The following is a 14,250-nucleotide window of genomic DNA, read 5'->3' on the forward strand; positions in this document are numbered from 1 at the left end:
ATAGATGCCTGATGACAGGGACGCTCCATGACCTTCCCAGGAGCTGGTGTCAGGAGCAGCCGTTCATTTCTGAGACGTCCGTATAGTGCGAGGGGAATCCGAAGACCCTCTCCATCTCCGTTAAATTCGCTAAAATCTTTTGTGACTTATTTCGGTGGAAAAACAAATTTTATTCAGTGTTCAGCGCTGTAGTAATATGTGGTAAAATCTTTATTGAAGTATGTCGGTCGAAAAACAAAATTAATTCAGTGGTCAGCACTGCGGTTATATGCGGTAAAATCTTTAGTGACGTTTCTTGATAAACTTTGCGACTCTTCCGGGCTCAAAGCTATCTTTACGCTTTGTCTTCTCATTGTTTGTAGCTACTAGAGGCCTGTTCATTCCAGACAGGTTCCCCCAGAAGTATCTTGGTCGATCGACACTCTGTCATTGTGCCATTCTGTGGCTTCCTCATGCTGCTGCCACCTTCAGACTCTGTGATCATGTGATCTTTCTTTCAGTATGAGCGCTCCGTGCCTAGGAGCATGTTTCTCGATCGGTGTATATTTTTCATAAAACCCTGGCCTCACCACGCCACCAACGACTTCTGCAACATGTCCAAAACTTTATTTTTTTGATTATTAACATCAGTACACATTTGCTGGGGACTTCTCCCCATTAACCACTCCCCCTTTATTCTCGCCTACTTTGTGTTTTTGGCGGTTTTTTGTATGTATTTAAATGTTTGTGTATTCTATATGCTGTGTTATGTACCTGATGAAGAGGAATTATTCCGCGAAACGCGTTGTACTTCTGCAATAAAAGTATCTTTTTACCATTACCTACTGGATTGAATTTTTGCGCCCAGGGATATCTTATCTACATACTTTTGTATCTCATCACTTCTTGGAGACCTCAGGTATCTCCGACAAGAAGTCATTCCTTACACGGCTGCAGATTCATCATCAAATCGTGATTCCGGTACACGTCTTGAAAAGCTTTCACTAGAGTTGTGCCTGCAGGTAGCACAACCACCAAAGGTGAGCCTTGTATTGGAACCATTTATTTTACCTGTCTACAAACGGTATTACCCTATGGTGCGCCCTGTTTTATCTTTAACAGCATAAAGTAAATCCTGTGGACTCTGTCATTGTGCCACTCTGTGGCTTCCACATGCTGCTGCCCCCTCCAGACTCTGTCATTGTGCCACTCTGTGGCCTCCTCCTGATGCTGCTGCTGCCACCTCCAGACTCTGTTGTTGTGCCTACTCATGCTGCATCCACCTCACCACTATGTCATAGGTCCACTCTGTGGACTTCTCATGCTGTTCACACCCTTCCCCACTTCATGACTGGTCCACTATATTGGCTTTCGGTCTGGCTGAGATCATTTATTTGACACTTCTTCTGAGATGTCAGAAGGAAGGAAAAATTAGACGCAAAACGGATCCTGTCTGTGTAGCAGCTTTAAGACCTGTATGGTCCCATCAGAATTGGCTTATGATTTGGTAGCCAAAAGCAGGAGTGGATAGAAAACACATATTGATTGGACCCTGGGCAAGAATTTACTTGGGCCCCCTGGATCCCGCCTTGCCACACTCTAGCATGCAATTACGCACTCCACCACAACACACACACACAAAAAAAATCCACACGCCTCGTACAGAAGTAAACTTTAATAATGATGAGTTGCCACTAGAGGTTTTCCTTGGCAGTAATATAAATACTGCTTTTTTTTTTTTTTTTAAAGGCAGTGTTTACATCAAAAAGCTTGCAGAGACATGCTATAGACACCAGAACTACTATGTTTAGCTGTTGTGGTTCTGGTGACTATAGTGTCCCTTAATATAGAGGGGAAAAAAGAATCAGTACAAAAGTATCAAATAAAATGGCTGTATCATTATTCTAAAAATTAAAAAAGCACAACTTCTGACACAAATATATAGTATTTTGCAGATTACCGTATTTTTCGCCCTATAAGATGTATCTGCCCATAAGACGCACCTAGGTTTTTGAGGAGGAAAATAATAAAAAAAATATTTTTTAACCAAAAGGTGTGCTTTTGGTGGGTTTTGAACTAATGGTGGTCTGTGGATGACATTAGTATGGTCGATCTGTGGATGACACTATTATGGGGGGATCTGTGGATGACACTGTTATGGGGACGGGGACCTGTGGATGGCACTGTTATGGGGAGGGGGATCTGTTGATGACACATATATAGCATCTTATGCTATATATGTGTCATCCACAGATCCCCCCCCCCCATAACAGTGTCCCCCAATACACCGGGCCCCTCCTCTCACAGCAGTATTTATATGTAAACTATAATCCTTAACCTCTTCTTAACTTTAGTTAAAGTAGCGCTATCCTGTGTACTACTACTTACTATCAAGCTCCCGTACCGTAGCAGGCAACGTGGCCGGCAGTGTAACATCACGCGCCTGCTCTGCCTGCTTCATTAAAGGAGTTCTGCAGTTTTTTTAAACTGATGATCTATCCTCTGGATAGATCGTCATCATCTGATCGGCGGGTGTCCGACACTCGTGACCCCTGCTGATTAGCTGTGTGAGAAGGCATCGGCACTGGTGGTAGCGCCGCAGCCTTCTCACTGTTTACCGCAGGCCTAGTGACGTCCCGAGCAGAGGATAAATCATCAGTTTAAAAAAACTGCAGAACCCCTTTAATGAAGCAGGCGGAGAAAGCACGTTACGTGAGTGAGTGACTTTACAGCTGCCGGCCGCTCTGCCTGCTACGGGAGCTTGATAGTAAGTAGTAGTACACGGGATAGCGCTACTAAGAGTACAGTGTAAGACTAAAGGGACTGTACCGGGCCCCGCCGCAATTCCAGCAGTTGCCAGCCTCCAGCCCCTCCTCCTGATACATCCCCGCGCTGTGCAACATCGCAGCTGGCGATGTATCAGTGTTAGGGATGTAAAAATTGCAGCATTCGCCCCATAATACACACTGCCGTTTTCCCCCCACTTTTGGGGCGAAAAATATAGTACTTTTTTTTATTTATTTTTACAATGTGCAGATAGTACTGTGCTACTAACCCCTCCATCCATCCCTACATACAGGGTAATACAGCACCACATACAGTACAGACCAAAAGTTTGGACACACCTTCTCATTCAAAGAGTTTTCTTTATTTTCATGACTATGAAGGCATCAAAACTATGAATTAACACATGTGGAATTATATACATAACAAACAAGTGTGAAACAACTGAAAATATGTCATATTCTAGGTTCTTCAAAGTAGCCACCTTTTGCTTTGATTACATCTTTGCACACTCTTGGCATTCTCTTGATAAGCTTCAAGAGGTAGTCCCCTGAAATGGTCTTCCAACAGTCTTGAAGGAGTTCCCAGAGATGCTTAGCACTTGTTGGCCCTTTTGCCTTCACTCTGCGGTCCAGCTCACCCCAAACCATCTTGATTGGGTTCAGGTCCGGTGACTGTGGAGGCCAGGTCATCTGGCGCAGCACCCAATCACTCTCCTTCATGGTCAAATAGCCCTTACTTTCAAAGTTTTCCCAATTTTTCGGCTGACTGACTGACCTTCATTACCTAAAGTAATGATGGCCACTCGTTTTTCTTTACTTAGCTGCTTTTTTCATGCCATAATACAAATTCTAACAGTCTATTCAGTAGGACTATCATCTGTGTATCCACCTGACTTCTCCTCAACGCAACTGATGGTCCCAACCCCATTTATAAGGCAAGAAATCCCACTTATTAAACCTGACAGGGCACACCTGTGAAGTGAAAACCATTTCAGGGGACTACCTCTTGAAGCTCATCAAGAGAATGCCAAGAGTGTGCAAAGCAGTAATCAAAGCAAAAGGTGGCAACTTTGAAGAACCTAGAATATGACATATTTTCAGTTGTTTCACATTTGTTTGTTATGTATATAATTCCACATGTGTTAATTCATAGTTTTGATGCCTTCAGTGTGAATCTACAATTTTCATAGTCATGAAAATAAAGAAAACTCTTTGAATGAGAAGGTGTGTCCAAACTTTTGGTCTGTACTGTACCTCTTACATCCAGTGACGTCTCTTTGATGTAGATGTTCTCTTTCTTCATCTTCTCCTTTCAGACGTTAAGACCAGACCACCATTTTTCAGCCATTTCTCGTCTGCAGGCTGACAAACAAAATCTTAGGCCTCATTCACACGGGCGTCCCGGATGCATTGCGATTGTGTTGCGCTGTTCAGTTTTTTTTCTGTGCGAGTGCAATGCATTTTGCACGCGTGTGGTAAAAAACTGAATGTGGTACCCAGACCCGAACTTCTTCACTGAAGTTCGGGTTTGGTGATGTGTAGATTTTATTATTTTCCCTTATAACATTGTTATAAGGGAAAATAATAGCATTGTTAATACAGAATGCTTAGTCAAATGTGCCTTGAGGGGTTAAAAAAATAAAAATAATTAACTCACCTCATCCACTTGATGGCGCAGCCGGCATCGTCTTCTTTCTTTCTTCTTTCAGGACCTGTCATCACGCTCACTACGTGGTGAGGTCAGCGCAGGTCCTGCTGAATGAAGATAGAAGGATCTTCTATCTTCATTCAGAAGGACCTGCGCTGACATCACAGCACTCACCATGTGGTGAGCGCGATTACGTCATCAAAGGTCCTTTTGCAGGTCCTGAAAGAAGAAGGAAGACGATGCCGGCTGCGCAATCAAGTGGGTGAGGTGAGTTAATTTTTTTTCTTTTTTAACTCCTCAAGGCACATTTTACTAAGCATTCTGTATTAAGAATGCTATTATTTTCCCTTATAGCAATGTTATAAGGGAAAATAATACAGTGAATAGACTTTAATGGGGTTCGGGGTTGCTTTCATCCCTATCATCTCCTAGCAACCATGCGTGAAAATCGCACCGCATCCGCACTTGGTTGCGGATGCTTGTGATTTTCACGCAGCCCCATTCATTTCTATGGGGCCTGCTTTGCATGAAAAATGCAGAATATAGAACATGCTGCGATTTTTACGAAACGCAAAAGTGATGCGTGAAAATCACCTCCCGTCTGCACAACCCCATTGAAGTGAATGGGTCCGGATTCAGTGCGGGTGCAATGCGTTCACCTCACGCATTGCACCCGCGCAGAATTCTCACCCGTGTGAAAAGGGATTTAGTTTACTACTTTTCCATTATCCTCCCATCTTCTCGACAAATCATCCAACCAATCCCAATACTGTGCCGCAGTGCTCCCCAATACTATACTGCAGAAACAGATAAACCCCCTGATAATAGTAGTACCATGCATATAGTGCCCTTCAATAATTATTGGCACACAGTGCCCTAAAATAGCTGCGCCCAGCAAATAGTGCGCCTGACACTAATAGTGCAAACATAACGTCCCCCAAAAATAATTGTAAGCTGATACTGTGCCAAGGTGCCCCCACAGTAATAGGCCTGCAGCCTATCCGAGGAACGGGGAAGGGAGACGCCTCTCGCTCCCTTGCCCCACCGCAGCACATCTATCTGTATCACTGTCCTGAGGACGGCGATACAGATGACTATGGAGATGAGCGCTTCCACAATGGAAGCGCTCATCTCCCTGTGCCTTGCCGCTGCCCCCCCCCTTGTCACCAGGGCCGTGCGGCCTGGGGCCATCACCTCACTTTGCCTAATTGGCGGTGCGGCCCTGCTAGCGCCCCCTGGAATTTTGCGACCGGGGCAGCGGCCTCCCCTACGCTACGCCACTGGCCAGCGGGGCTCAAGAGGCAGCTTCCTTGGGCCCCCCAGGAGCAACTGGGCCTCTTTTGCCCCGTGTTAAAGACGGCCCTGTCTGTTTAACCACCTCAGCCCCCCTAGCTTAAACACCCTTAATGACCAGGCCACTTTTTACACTTCTGCACTACACTACTTTCACCGTTTATTGCTCGGTCATGCAACTTACCACCCAAATGAATTTTACCTCCTTTTCTTCTCACTAATAGAGCTTTCATTTGGTGGTATTTCATTGCTGCTGACATTTTTACTTTTTTTTGTTATTAATCGAAATTTTACAAAAAATTTGCAAAAAAAATGACATTTTTCACTTTCAGTTATAAAATTTTTAAAAAAAAACGACATCCATATATAAATTTTTCTCTAAATTTATTGTTCTACATGTCTTTGATAAAAAAAAAATGTTTGGGTAAAAAAAAAAATGGTTTGGGTAAAAGTTAAAGCGTTTACAAACTATGGTACAAAAATGTGAATTTCAACTTTTTGAAGCAGCTCTGACTTTCTGAGCACCTGTCATGTTTCCTGAGGTTCCACAATGGCCAGACAGTACAAACACCCACAAATGACCCCATTTTGGAAAGAAGACACCCCAAGGTATTTCGTGATGGGCATAGTGAGTTCATGGAAGTTTTTATTTTTTGTCACAAGTTAGTGGAATATGAGACTTTGTAAGAAAAAAAAAAAAAAGAAAAATCATCATTTTCCACTAACTTGTGGCAAAAAATAAAAAATTCTAGGAACTCGCCATGCCCCTCACGGAATGCCTTGGGGTGTCTTCTTTCCAAAATGGGGTCACTTGTGGGGTAGTTATACTGCACTGGCAATTTAGGGGCCCTAATGTATGGGAAGTATTTTGAAATCAAAATGTGTAAAAAATGACCTGTCAAGGCTGTATGTGAGCAACTAGAGCATACACAGAAAATAGAACCACTGACCGGACCCAAACTAGGGAGGATAAAGGGTGACCCCTGTCAGACCCTCAAAGCTCTCCCTATGCTGCTAAGCACATACCCGGATCCTAATGGTGGAACGAGGCATGCCCGCGTACCTAAGACTGATGACCACTGTAACCCCTACAATAGTGGAAGGGGCACGGCCACCGGTGCCCTGCTCAGTATATGGAGGGAACTGTGGTCGCCTCGGATCCGGTCAGAAAACAAACAGATACACTACAATGTCTGCACACTTAGCTGAAGGAGCTGCAGCAGCAGAGAAGACGGATCCAAAGACAGGTGGCAATATCCGGAGTACTTGCTGCAGCAGAACACAGGTCCAGTGAAATGATAGCATACAAGTGAAGATACTCAAGCAAGAGCTACAACTCAAATGAGAAATATAATCCACACTCTACAAAGGAGGAGGGGTGATTTAAAGGCAGAGAAATCAAACATAGGAGGAACAGCTGGGAGGAAGGAAACAGAAAGTAATGACCTCATCCCAGGGGCGGAGAAACAGAGCAGTGAGAACTCCTCCAAGCTCTGGTAGTGACATCATCACAGGGGTGGAGAAACAGAGCTGTGAGAACGTCTCAAAGCTCTGGTAGTGACAGTACCCCCCCCCCCCTCTACGGGTGGACTCCGGACACCCAGGACCCACCTTCTCAGGATGAGCCCTATGAAATGCCCTGATGAGGCGAGTGGCTTTAATGTCTGACACCGGAACCCACATCCTCTCCTCAGGACCATAACCCTTCCAATGAACGAGGTACTGAAGAGAACCGCGGACAATGCGAGAGTCCACAATTCTGGAAACCTCAAACTCCAGATTGCCATCAACCAAAATCGGAGGAGGAGGCAAAGAGGAGGGTACCGTGGGCTGGACATATGGTTTTAAGAGAGAACTGTAAAATACATTATGTATCTTCCAAACCCGTGGAAGATCAAGACGGAAGGCAACAGGATTGATGACTGACAAGATTTTATAAGGCCCAATAAACTTGGGACCCAATTTCCAGGAGGGAACCTTCAGTTTAATATTTCTTGTAGACAACCACACCAGATCACCCACATTCAGGTCCGGACCAGGCACACGTCTCTTATCAGCCACACGCTTATACTTCTCACTCATCTTTCTAAGATTACTCTGAATCTTTTGCCAAATGGTAGACAAAGACGAGGAAAATCTCTCCTCCTCAGGTAAACCAAAAGGAGCCCCTCCCGAGAATGTCCCAAACTGCGGATGGAACCCATATGCACCAAAGAATGGTGACTTATCAGAAGATTCCTGACGACGGTTGTTCAGAGCAAACTCAGCAAGAGGGAGAAATGAACACCAATCCTCCTGGTTCTCTGCCACAAAACAGCGCAAATATGTCTCCAGATTCTGATTGAGGCGCTCAGTCTGACCATTTGACTGCGGGTGAAAAGCAGAAGAGAAGGACAGCCGAAACCCCAGACGAGAACAGAAAGCCTTCCAGAATCTGGACACAAACTGCGTGCCTCTATCGGAAACAATATCAGAGGGAATGCCATGCAATTTAACAATATGGTCGACAAAAGCTTGCGCCAACATTTTAGCATTGGGTAAACCAGGGAAAGGTACGAAATGAGCCATCTTGCTAAAACGGTCCACCACCACCAGGATCACCGACTTCCCTGAGGAACGAGGAAGATCCGTGATAAAGTCCATGGACAGGTGTGTCCAAGGACGAGACGGTATGGGTAACGGGAGAAGGGAACCTGAAGGCCGTGAACGAGGGACCTTAGCGCGAGCGCACGTCTCACAAGCAGCCACAAAACCCTCCACCGACTTACGAAGAGCCGGCCACCAAAATCTCCGAGCAATGAGATCTACCGTGGCTCTACTCCCGGGGTGACCAGCAAGAACAGTATCATGATGCTCCTTGAAGAGTTTGTGACGTAGCTCAGGAGGCACAAACAACTTCCCAGAAGGACAACGGGCAGGTGCCTCAGTCTGGGCAGCCTGGACCTCGGCCTCCAAATCAGAATATAGAGCAGAAACAACTACCCCCTCCGCCAAAATGGGACCCGGGTCCTCTGAGTTTCCTCCTCCCGGAAAACAGCGAGAGAGAGCATCAGCCTTCACATTTTTGATCCCAGGGCGGGATGTAACGACAAAATTGAATCTGGAGAAGAACAGAGACCATCTGGCCTGTCTCGGATTCATACGCCTGGCCGACTCCAAGTATGCCAGATTCTTATGGTCGGTAAAAACGGTGATAGGGTGCCTGGCCCCCTCCAACCAATGGCGCCATTCCTCGAAAGCCAACTTGATGGCCAACAACTCCCTATCTCCCACATCATAGTTTTTCTCTGCCGGGGAGAGTTTTTTAGAGAAAAAGGCACAGGGTCGCCATTTGGCAGGAGAAGGGCCCTGGGACAAAACCGCACCCACACCCACCTCGGAAGCATCCACCTCAACAATAAAAGGTAAGGAAACATCGGGATGCACCAAGACGGGAGCAGACGCAAAACTCTCTTTAATCTTGGAAAAAGCTGCAAGCGCCTCCTCCGACCAAGAGGAAAAATCTGCCCCCTTTTTTGTCATGTCAGTGAGGGGTTTGACAACAGAGGAATAATTCAAAATAAACTTTCTGTAATAGTTCGCAAAACCCAGAAAGCGCATCAATGCCTTCTGATTCTCAGGAAGCTCCCACTCAAGTACAGCACGGACCTTCTCCGGATCCATGCGAAAACCAGAAGCAGAGAGGAGAAAACCCAGAAATTGAATCTCTGATACCATAAAAACACATTTCTCCAGCTTGGCGTACAATTTATTTTCCCGCAGAATCTGCAGAACCTGAAAAAGATGATCCTGATGGGTCTGAACATCAGGGGAAAAAAATCAAAATATCATCAAGATACACCAATACAAATCTCCCCATTAAATGGTAGAAAATACTGTTAACAAAATGCTGAAAGACGGCCGGAGCATTCATCAGGCCGAAAGGCATAACGAGATTCTCGAAATGCCCGTTAGGGGTATTAAAGGCCGTTTTCCATTCATCCCCCTCTCTGACCCTGACCAGGTTGTACGCGCCTCTCAAATCCAATTTGGAAAAAACCTTGGCCCCAACAATTTGGTTGAAGAGGTCCGGGATCAGAGGAAGGGGATAGGGATCGCGAATCGTGATACGGTTCAGCTCCCTAAAATCTAGGCAAGGTCTCAGAGAGCCATCTTTCTTTTTAACAAAAAAAAAAACAGCGGCAACAGGTGATTTTGGGGGACGAATATGCCCCTTATCGAGACTCTCGGAGATGTAGGTTCGCATTGCGATTCTTTCCGGTTGTGAGAGATTGTAGAGGCGTGCTTTTGGCAGCTTGGCGCCGGGAATGAGGTTAATGGGACAGTCAAACTCCCGGTGAGGAGGTAGCTCCTGAACACCGCTCTCGGAAAACACGTCCGAGAAATCAGAGAGAAATGATGGCACAGTTTTAGTAGACACCTCTGCAAAAGTCGCTGTGAGACAATTCTCTCTACAAAAGTCACTCCACTCATTTATTTGCCTTCCTTGCCAATCAATAGTGGGGTTATGTCTAGTGAGCCAGGGTAACCCCAAAACTAGAGGAGAAGGCAATCCGTTAAGGACAAAACAAGATATATCCTCCACATGAGTGTCACCCACAGCCAACCGGATATTGTGAACAATGCCCTTCAGAGATCTCTGTGAGAGTGGAGCAGAGTCAATAGCAAAAACAGGTATATCCTTTTCTAATGTGCAAACCTGAAAACCATGCATGGCTACAAATTGAGTGTCAATAAGATTGACGGCCGCTCCACTATCGACAAAAATCTCACAAGAAATGACTTTGCTCTCTAGCGCCACCCTGGCAGACAGGAGAAAACGGGAACTGCAGGTCAGAGGAAAAGCATCAATTCCTACATCAACTTTGCCCAAAGTAGCAGATGAAGCAGAGTTTGATGATTTACCTTTTGAGGTTTTTCTCTTATTATCGCTCTTAGTACAGTTCAAGAATCTCCTAGACGGACAAACATTTGCCAAATGGCCTATGCCCCCACAACAAAAACACAGCATACTCTGAGGACTAAATCCTCTTTTATCAGGGGCAAGTCGACCTAGCTGCATGGGCTCCTCCTCAGAGGGGACCGAGACAGGATGAGGCCCTTGACACAGAATGAGTCCGCCCCACTGCCCCTAGACTGACAATGGCTGGACAGAGAGGTCTCGTTTCTTTCTCTTAGACGCCTGTCAAGGCGTACCGCCAATGACATGGCAGACTCTAAGGACGTTAGTCTCTCATGGAAAGCAAACGCATCTTTCAATCTCTCTGAGAGACCATGACAGAACTGACTCCGGAGTGCAGCATCATTCCAACCTGAATCAGCTGCCCATCTCCGAAATTCAGAACAATAAAGCTCCGCAGACAGTTTGTTCTGGCATAAAAAACGTAAGTTAGATTCGGCCAGCGCAACACTATCCGGGTCATCATATATCTGCCCCAGGGCCACAAAAAATCTCTCCACGGATTGAAGGGAGGGATCCCCTGATGGCAGTGAAAAAGCCCAAGTCTGAGCATTACCCCTGAGCAGGGAGATGGCAATCCTCACCCTCTGCTCTTCATTACCAGAGGAATGGGGACACAAGCAAAAAATGGAGTTTGCATGCCTCTCTGAAGCGAACAAAATTCTCACTGCCCCCGGAGAACGTTTCCGGAAGTGAGACCTTTGGCTCGCAACAGACTCCATGGGCCGGAGCAGAGCCCAATGCTTGAAGCTGAGTCATAGATTGACGGAGATCCGCTACCTCCAAAGAAAGACCCTGCATGCGGTCAACCAGGCCAGAAAGCGGATCCATGTCAAAAAAGACGGTTTTGGTGGATTATAATGTCAAGGCTGTATGTGAGCAACTAGAGCATACACAGAAAATAGAGCCACTGACCGGACCCAAACTAGGGAGGATAAAGGGTGACCCCTGTCAGACCCTCAAAGCTCTCCCTATGCTGCTAAGCACATACCCGGATCCTAATGGTGGAACAAGGCATGCCCGCGTACCTAAGACTGATGACCACTGTAACCCCTACAATAGTGGAAGGGGCACGGCCACCGGTGCCCTGCTCAGTATATGGAGGGAACCGTGGTCGCCTCGGATCCGGTCAGAAAACAAACAGATACACTACAATGTCTGCACACTTAGCTGAAGGAGCTGCAGCAGCAGAGAAGACGGATCCAAAGACAGGTGGCAATATCCGGAGTACTTGCTGCAGCAGAACACAGGTCCAGTGAAATGATAGCATACAAGTGAAGATACTCAAGCAAGAGCTACAACTCAAATGAGAAATATAATCCACACTCTACAAAGGAGGAGGGGTGATTTAAAGGCAGAGAAATCAAACATAGGAGGAACAGCTGGGAGGAAGGAAACAGAAGTAATGACCTCATCCCAGGGGCGGAGAAACAGAGCAGTGAGAACTCCTCCAAGCTCTGGTAGTGACATCATCACAGGGGTGGAGAAACAGAGCTGTGAGAATGTCTCAAAGCTCTGGTAGTGACATGACCTATGAAATCCTAAAGGTGCTCTTTGGAATGTGGGCCCCTTTGCCCAGCTAGGGTGCAAAAAAGTGTCACACATCTGGTATCGCCGTACTCAGGAGAAGTTGGGCAATGTGTTTTGGGGTGTCATTTTACATATACCCATGCTGGGTGAGAGAAATATCTCGGTCAAATGACAACTTTGTATAAAAAAAATGGGAAAAGTTGTCTTTTGCCAAGATATTTATCTCACCCAGCATGGGTATATGTAAAATGACACCCCAAAACACATTGCCCAACTTCTCCTGAGTACGGCGATACCAGATGTGTGACACTTTTTTGCAGCCTAGGTGGGCAAAGGGGCCCACATTCCAAAGAGCACCTTTAGGATTTCATAGGTCATTTTTCAAACATTTTGATTTCAAACTACTTACCACACATTAGGGCCCCTAGAATGCCAGGGCAGTATAACTACCCCACAAGTGACCCTATTTTGGAAAGAAGACATCCCAAGGTATTTCGTGATGGGCATAGTAAGTTCATGGAAGTTTTTATTTTTTGTTGATGCGATCAATGTGGATGAAAAAATCTCTGCCAAAAAAAAAAAGGAGGGGAAAGGCGTCTGCCAGGACATAGGAGCTCCGCCCAACATCCATACCCACTTAGCTCGTATGCCCTGGCAAACCCGATTTCTCCATTCACATCAATCGATGTGGATGAATAAATCATTGCCGGGATTTTTTATTTTTTTTTTATATACAAAGTGTTTGCCAAAGTATATGAACACCGCCGCCTCCTCAGCTCATATGCCTCGGCAAACGTATCTTTTACTGCAGAGGAGAAATCTCGTCTTGCAGCGCCGCATACACCGACTTTTGTGTAATTTGACAGCAGCACAATGCTTCTGTCAGAATGCACATCAGTGCTGCAGCTAGTCGATCGGTTGGTCCACCTGGAAGGTAAAAAAAACTAAACAAAAAAGAAAAAACCAGGCTGCAACGCAATAAATTTATTAACTTTATAATAACATTTGAACGGAACATATAAACTTTATTTAACTTTTTGAACTTAACGTTAACTTTTTTGCTTACCGGTGATTTTTTTATTTTTTATTTTTTTTTACCTTTATAGGACAAACCTCTCCTTCCCCATGGGACAATGTGCAAAGCGCAAATCGCGCAAAGATGTGGCGAAGTACATTATGCACTTTATCCCAGGTGAAAGGAGAGGTTTGCAGCAGCTGTGAGTGAAAGGGCCCTAATAGCCCTGTGTGCCTGTCCTGTGAGATGCAATCCCTATGCTAAGTGTACCTGTGTGTGGTACTTCCGGAAACACTCCCCTAAGCATAGGGCAGGGTGGTCAGGGCAGTCAGGACAGAAATAGCGGGTGTCACGCCTTATTCCACTCCTGCTACAGACACGACATCTTTTTCGGGGTGACGGTTGGGTTGAGGTACCAGCAACGACATTGGGGAAATGTCGCTCGTGTAGACGGCTCACTACACTGGTGGTTGGGACCACGGAACCTCCTGGATACAGGAGGTTCGCGATGATCTCTTCCTGAAATTTGAGGAAGGATCCTGTTCTCCCAGCCTTACTGTAGAGAACAAAACTATTGTACATCGCCAATTGAATCAAATATACAGACACCTTCTTATACCAGCGTCTGGTGCGTCGGGAAACTAAATAGGGAGCCAACATCTGGTCATTGAAGTCCACCCCTCCCATGAGCGCATTATAGTCGTGGAATGAGAGGGGCTTTTCAATGACACTGGTTGCCCGTTCAATTTGTATTGTCGTGTCTGCGTGAATGGAGGAGAGCATGTACACGTCACGCTTGTCTGTCCATTTCACCGCGAGCAGTTCTTCGTTACACAAGGCAGCCCTCTCCCCCCTTGCAAGACGGATGGTAACGAGCCGTTGGGGGAAGCCCCGGCGACTAGGTCGCACGGTGCCACAGCAGCCAATCTGTTCTAGGAACAAATGCCTGAAGAGGGGCACACTTGTGTAAAAATTGTACACATAAAGATGGTACCCCTTGCCAAATAAGGGTGACACCAAGTCCCAGACTGTCTTCCCA

This window comes from Bufo bufo, chromosome 1 (genome assembly GCF_905171765.1).
Source record: "Bufo bufo chromosome 1, aBufBuf1.1, whole genome shotgun sequence".
In the NCBI taxonomy this organism is placed as follows: domain Eukaryota; kingdom Metazoa; phylum Chordata; class Amphibia; order Anura; family Bufonidae; genus Bufo; species Bufo bufo.